The sequence below is a fragment of the Chelonia mydas genome, chromosome 1 (genome assembly GCF_015237465.2).
Source record: "Chelonia mydas isolate rCheMyd1 chromosome 1, rCheMyd1.pri.v2, whole genome shotgun sequence".
In the NCBI taxonomy this organism is placed as follows: domain Eukaryota; kingdom Metazoa; phylum Chordata; order Testudines; family Cheloniidae; genus Chelonia; species Chelonia mydas.
Window position 1 is genome coordinate 207,277,132 of NC_057849.1, and position 8,042 is coordinate 207,285,173.

The following is an 8,042-nucleotide window of genomic DNA, read 5'->3' on the forward strand; positions in this document are numbered from 1 at the left end:
GAGGGGTGAGGGTAAAGGGGCCAGGTGGAAAGCGGCCCTGGGAAGTAGCAGCAACTAATTGGCTGCTCTTTAGAGGGTCCCTGGCTTTGACCCGGGAGTAGGGGGAGAGCCCGCGTTCCCCCGCTGGCCACCCACAAAGAGTCAAAGACCCTGAGAAGGAGCCCGGGCTCGTTTGGGAACTCAAGTAAGGCGCTGAATTGAAAAGCCCCAGAGCTGGGGGGGGGCTGAAGAACCTGGTGAGGGTATATCTGCAGCCTTGTTGGACTTTTGCTACCTCAGAAGTTCATTTTGATCTTGGCACCTCGGAAAGAGGGCTGACCCATAGGAGGCCTCAAGCTAGTGGATTGCCGCCAAGAAATTTTGGCAACCTCTACTGGATGCCTACTATAGGAAAGGCCTGCAGCCCCACAAAGACCAGCAAGAGGTGCGTGGGCCACGTCACAGTTGGACTTGTCATACACTGCTACCATGACATCAGTGCTACTTCAGTCCGACCAGCTCGCTCTTTTCCCTAGGCGTTACACTTCACGTTGTGTGAAGAAGGCACAGGGAGGAGCGGCGTCTGTGGGTAGGATTAGATTTTTCGAGCATCGCTCACAATAGAACTTATCTATCCGGTGAGCAGTGCTGGTGACAGGCCAGCTGGTGATTCCTGCCCCTAAGCAGGAAAATTTCCCCGCCCACACACCCCAACACAATACTAAAACATGCAAGTTTGTATACTAAAAAGCGACAGGGAGCTGCTTGAGCTGCTTGTGGGTCTAAGCAATTGCGAAGTCTTGCTTGTGCCGAGCGCCAGCTCTTCTAGTGAGATAAGCTAGAAGTCAAACAATAAAAAACAGAGAAGTGGGAGCGAGGGAGACGGCAGAGAAAGATATTAAAGGACTGTAGACGGAAATGAAGATTTTCATAGAAAAGGCATAACACTGGGAAGAAATGTATATGGACAGTAGCTGAGGCCAAGAGTCTTCGATGATTTGCATCCCTATAAATGCAGTTCCTACCCTTAGAAAACGCTTAAACCAACAGTGTCAATACCAGCCAGAGCCCAGCAGAGCAGCACAAGAGTCACAATTTCCCTTTTTGCAGTGTCTCCAAGAACCGAAGAATCAGCGCAGGCTTGGAAGACAGCAATTTGAAACACTCTCGCTCCAGCTCTCAGCTCGCTGATCCTTTGGGGACCCGAGTCTCTTGTTGCAACTCTGGGGAGTGCAATTAGTATAGTTGTGATTTTCACCGACTGGATCTAAAGCAGAAAGCTGGCTTCGTGTGAGCTCATTATCATCTCCCTGAGTGTCTCCAGCTTTCCTCCCACCATGGAGTGTAATGCTAAGCAACGTCATTTATATCTTTTTTCCGTGGACTTCTGCACTCGAATGCAAACACAAAGCGTTCGGACTCTTGTGGAATTGTTTAAACTTGGTCGGTCTCTGGTGTGCCACCTGGCTTAGCGTCTTCATCTCGCTAAAGTTTGCCAACTCCACCCAACCCTTTTTTTCTCTTGTTGAAGCTGAGAATTGTTTGGCTGGTGCCAAGGCTGCTCCTGGACTCCCGGATTGTTTCCTTCTTCGGTGCCATCCCATTAGCTTGGCGTGATGTTGGGGTTGATCTACGCAACTCAAGAAAAAGCCCAGAAGGAAACAAAACCTTGACTGATTCTAAGGCTATCCCAGATCTCTTCCATATGACCTGGGGAAGGAATTGTAGCTGCCATCCCTTGCATTATATTCTTGGTTTCATCCATCCTATTGCTCATCTCTCAATGGCAATACACAAAGAAAATGAAAAACAATTGTTACTGGTCTGAAAGTTCTCCGTCTGAAAGCCCATAGCAATGCCAGGAAATCTCTGCTTTCCGTCTTTACCCTCTTCATTATATATTTTGTGACTATACTAGTATAGTATTATAGCGTACTATTATATCATTCTGACGGAGACAATAACATTTCAAACCCCTTATGAAGTTCTACTTTCTGCATATCCTTCTGGACACCTCGTTATTTAGGTTCTGACCAATCCAAAGCCGAAACCGTTATCGGGAAGAGTCTGCATACAAGCAAATGCCGCCCGTGAATCCTATTACAACACCCCAAAGAGGGGGCCTTTCACTCTCATCCAACATAGGAAGGGACTCAAATCCATAGTCTCCATTTCACATGAGATGTTTTTTTCCTCCATGCTATTCCTCAGATAAATGATTTGCTGAATTGCTGTTTCACTCCCAGCCCTGCATGGAAAAGGCTCCCACCTTTTTACGCTCTCCTTCTCTCTTCTCACAGATCCTTAATTAATAACCACTCTTTCCATGAACTAGGCTTACGTTAGCCTACGGCAGCACCCTTTTCCGAATTCTTGGCTTGCATTTCAGTTCGGTAGCGTTCCGTTCTAACCTCTGTGTCTTATTGTTTCTTTGGCACAAACCAAATATATTTAAGTTGCTATTTAGGGCCATAACGAATACTTTTCTAATAGGCCATTATTCAACATTGTGAAATATTGGTGATTGAAATCAAGTGTAATTGCGTGTGTAATTATAAAATAGAGTCATAGACCCTAGATCTGGGACACAGCGGCCTAAAAGAGTAAAAAGCTGAAAGGCCACTGGCACAGCTCCCTGGACAATCTGAAGACTTGCCACTTTGACAGATATGGTTAACTATGCTTGCACGATTCCTTGTACAGCTTTGGGTGCTGCAAACACTGAGGTCTCCCGAGTGCAAATACTTATTGAATTGTCTAAGGCAATTAGCAAGCTTTGAGAGGACAGAACTGTCCCAATGAGACACATTTTTATGTGTGTGGGGGGAGGGGGGGGATTCACATTGATACTTTGGCAAGTGTAAATCAACGCTAGTCCAAAGGAGTGCTTCCTGAACAGTAACAAATGCCACTCTTTTGATGCAGAATTTCTGATTCCAACAAAACATGACTCCCCCCGCCCCCCATGCCTGGGAGAAATTGTAGTGCCAGCTAATAGTGAGTCTGTTTATTTAATTGCTTTCCTTGAGAATGACATCGTAGTACCTGGTTATTTTAATGCTTCATTCTTAATCCCATACACCGTCATGTACATTCCCTGTCATGTAAAGAATGCGTGGATTGTGCCATTCCGAGCAAATCCTGGGAAGCAAAGCGCACCCCAAGTTCTTCAGATTTGCACCTTCATGCAAAGTCCAAGCTCCAACGATGTTAAGGCAGACGAAATGCATGGACTGTGTGTCAGTCAGATGTTCTTGTCAGAGAACACAGTAGGCATTCCTTGGTTGAAGAATAGGTAATGCTAAAATTGTTGCTTCAAGTAAAATCCCTATTTCTTAGGCACATACCAGCAGATAGCTACATTAATCAGCATATGGTAATTAACCATTTAAGCTGATCATAGACAATTTACTTCACACTTCCAGGAGAAATAAAGAAAATGTTATTATTACCCCACACGTTTAATCAAATTGTGAATATTCCCATTTGCTCTCTGAATCAATAAAATACAGAAACAGAGAAGAAATTATTTTACCAGCTTCAAGCCAATGAGACCACATTTTGAGGGTTCTAACATATATAGGTAAACACAGAGAAATAGAATTTGTATTGGATTCTAATTCTCTAACAGTAGAAACACATTTTGAATACTCTGATCTATGTAATTTCGCTTCATGAACTATTTAGAAGGGATGGCCCTATTTAGTAATTCAATACTTCTCTAATATGTTCTTAAAGGTTGAACTTGGGCCAATTTATCCTGCTGGTTGCTTAACCCATTCTGGCTTCGTGTCACAACTTTATTGTCACTTTCAATAACACACAGAGAAAATATGTGTGTCCCTGCCCCCAGATACCCAAGTGTTTCTTGTTTGGGAACTTACTGAGAATAATCCTTTGTCAAGAAGCTAACCAAATGCTTCACTGAGGTTACTTAGAATCAAACACATTGTGATACAAGTACATAGCCCATAATCATAACTTTAACTAGAAAATGCTACACACCTACAGCTAGCATAAACATAACCAGCAAACCATAATCTTTTCATAGATACCTCATATGAGAACCATTATACAGTATCTGTTGCACATATATACCAGTGGTTGCAACATACGGTCACAGTTTGTGTCAATAATGTCACACACATCCCAGTGCAAAAATTGACGCAGGAAGGGATGGTAAAAACATCGCTGACTGCATCCCAATACCTCCCTTGGTTATTAAGTCTTACCACAGCTAGTATTGGGTTAGAAGCCATATCAGAAATGGTTTATCAAAGTCACGTTTAGTAAAAAGATTGACTCGCTTTACACATTCAAGGTAAAACTTGGTTAGAATAATAGTGGATTGGATCTGGTTTTGCAGTATTGTTCCTGTATGTATCATGTGATCTTGCCAAGAGCTAAAGAATATAGTTGCTTTATCCATACAAGCACTGGAAAATGTTTGGAACCCATTTAGTAGTAGAACAATGTAGATATTAATGTTGTTCATAGTATAGGAATCGGCATTCAGCTGTGAAAGCAAAATAGCAGTGTGCCTTAGTTTTCCTTTTCGTAGAATACATTAGGTCTGGAATGTCTTTTCTCCTGTGAAAAGTTCCAAGACTGTTAACAGCAGTATTTGTACACTGGAACATGACCATAAGTTGTAAGGGACTGTAGGCCTGCATTGCAGGTATATTTGGGCCTGCAAAGAAGGGAGAAGAGGGAATTGGAAATGGGAAATGAGACTGGGGACACAGGCAAGGTTCTGTGGCGTCAGAGCTGGGAAGGGGGTACGGGGTAAAGGCTCCGCGGCATCAGAGCTGGGAAGAAGGATACGGAGTAAAATGCTCTGTGATGTCAGAGCAGGAAATGGAACACTAGGAAACAGACTCTGGTGGTGCGCAGAGCAATGTTTACTTGGCATTAACTCCAATAAACCTCGCATTGTCTGCACTTCGGACTTCTGGTCTTCTGCTTTCTGCCTGCCTGACAAGAACCAGGGGAGGGGTGAAGGGAAAACCCTCTAACACCTTCCGTTACTATCTTATATATCTAGCACAGACTTATCGCTCATAAATGCTGAACAGCCTTAGACTCCTATACTACACTCTTCCATATGCCTATAATTATACCTATCAATTAAATCTATTCATCATACATTGATTGCATATGGGTTAAGATTATTGGCTACAATTAACCCCTTTAATGGAATGAATATTCTGGAAAATAAGAACTCCATAACAACAATTACGTATTGATACACGGCACACACTAAAATTCATTATAAGCATAACTCAAAGTTCTATATGTAGCCTTAATTAGCCTTGGCTTATTAAGTGCTAGTTTTTTCTTCGTATGGAAGTTGATGTATGTGGTTGATATACCGCTTCTGCAGGCTACTAGTGATGCACAGAAGCATATGCGGGGTTTGATACTTGATGTGGGTTTATGCTATGCATCTCTTAATAAATATCCGCCTGGATTATCTCTACAGTATCTATGGCTGCTGATGGAAAGTGGCCAGAAAGGGGATGGATGTAGGTTTTACTGAGTGGGTCTTGTTCCTCTGCATTTCTTGACTTGATCTTTCCTAATAAGGCAAAATTAATGCCCAAAGGCTACTTTGGACAGTAATCTATCCCTTCTATCCAATTCCCATCCCTCCAGATTGGCTAATAATTCATGTAGTCTATCTATCTAATAATTTAGTCAGCATCCATTCTGCTTGATCCATGTTGTTACTAGTTTCTCTTGTGTAAATTTTTCCTTTCTAACAACTGTTTTAGATGTAACTTTCACCCTGCTGATTCTAAAACTATAGCAGAAGTAAAACTGATTCTAAAGTGGTGGAGGACTGGTCCATTGATTAATATATGAACTTCAATTAATTAAAGTCTACAATTCATTTCATATGAAACTTGATTTTTGTTTTTATCAAAAGTCTTGGGGCAAAAGTAGCACTTCATGCCCAGTTCAATAAGAAGGGTAAAGCCTCTAAGTCACTCCTGGTTTTATTAGGCAGTGGATAGTAACATTTACTATCCAGAGCATGTCATCAAATGTCTTTGGGTCGTTGCCAGGGTCTTCAAAAGCTTAATTACAGTGAATCTCTTTCAAAGCTTTGCTCAGATTACATGTGCTAGCTGATGGCCTCCTTACAGCTTGTTAACGCTGCCTTCCTCTCCGGGTCCCCGACACTCTTGTGTGCAATTACAGCCATTTGGCTCTGACTTTCAGGAGGAGCTAATTAATACATACCTGGGAAGAGAATGGAAAAAACTCTCCTTCTGAGTTCTGAGAAGAGGCAAAACTTTGAATGAAGAGGAGAAAAGGGGATAGAATATTAGGATGGGAGGAAAGGAAATATCAAAAACTGTAGGAAGAGCTTTGTCCTTCCATTTCCCAATCTCTCCTCTTAGTAGCAGGGAGTTATGAAGTCTCTTCTTTCACATGGCATTTTGTGAGATTCAGAATCCCTGTTGATCCCTGTTTCTGTTTTGGATTAAGCAAAATCAAAATAACAGAGTGTCCAGAACGATAAGATGCCATTACCAATATACTGAACCAGGATTATTCATAGAGGAAATAGTAAACGACTGACGAGATCAGTGCAACCCAATATGAAAAGTAGAAGATCATGAAGAAGATCAGAGCCTCAATGGAACCAACATGAGCCTTGTTCTGGGGGGGGGGGGTCCTGGAAATTGGTAATTTCTCTTTGCATCCGTCTGGTGTGTCTCCACAGAGCGGTGATTAACAAGGTGGCTGAAACCATAAATATGAGGAAGGGAATGAATGGTTCCAGTAAATGCAAACTAATTACATAGAGGTGTGGTATGCTCAATTCTCTGGTTTGCTGGAGATTAGTGAGAAAGTCATATTTGAGTCCCAAAGTGAACAATTCATACACACTAATGGGACAGAAGTGTCTGAGGACACAAATAGGGAGCTCATGAGCTTTTTATTCTCTGCTTCAGCCAGAGGAAGAGGAGCTGGGAGAAAGCGGTGATCTTCACTCAAAGAAGACACCAGCCAGGTGGCAAACCAGAGACAGAGAGTTTTAAATGCAAGATTACAGCTCTCTGGAGAGTATAGGTAGGTGACGCTTTCCACCATAATTAAGAACTGGAAAAAAATTCTGGAGATGCCCAGACTTGCCAGAATCATATCACAGAAGGTCAGTTTTTCTGTTTTTCAACCAGTCACTGCAAATCACAGATGTGATCAATCCATTCCCCATAATCCCCATGATTAACTCAATCACTAAAATGATCAGAGCAAGGATAGGAAACACAGCAGACATGTTTCAATTCACAGTCACCAAACTCCTGAATTCTCTTCCACAATTTCTAGGAGAAATTGCACAAGAGAACAGGGCTAACTACAGTGCAAAGCTGCTGGTATTTGGTTGGCACATGCACTCACCTTCCATCTTTGTATATTAGTCCAGCACTACAGCTGATGACAAAATTAGGGATATTTTCAGATGATTATAAAAGAGCCAGCTATATTTAGGATGATGCAAATTTCAGGCAGATTCTATTACTGGTATTTCTTTCTGCTCACATATATTTCAATAGCTTCCTCTACAATGTATTAGTTTTATGAAAGCGTGATGATTTTATCTTTGCTACTGCATGTTTGGATTCTGGAAATCAGACAGCTGAGTAGCAGATCAGAAAACTTGATCGATGAGGAGACAGTTGTCACTGACACTTTAGATATATTGAATGCAGCTTACAACAAGGATCTCACAATGTGCTCACAAAGGTCTTTGTTGCTGTTACTATTTTTTGGGTGTTCATGATTTCTTTTGTCTGTTCAATGTCATTTAGTTTAACTGAGTTGTATAAAAAAATTTGTTGAACATGGGGAGAAGACAGAAGGAGAATTTTTGGTAGTTGAAATGGGACAAATTAGTGAAGAAGCAGGGAAATAAGATGTGTCTGACTGAAAGAAAAAGAGAAGGGTAAGACTCTTACGGACAAATGTACTTTTCCTATCCTCATTAAAGAAGAAGTTTGAAGTTTATTTACAAGGACCACAGCAGTACTTGATGCATTCCAGGGTCAGAA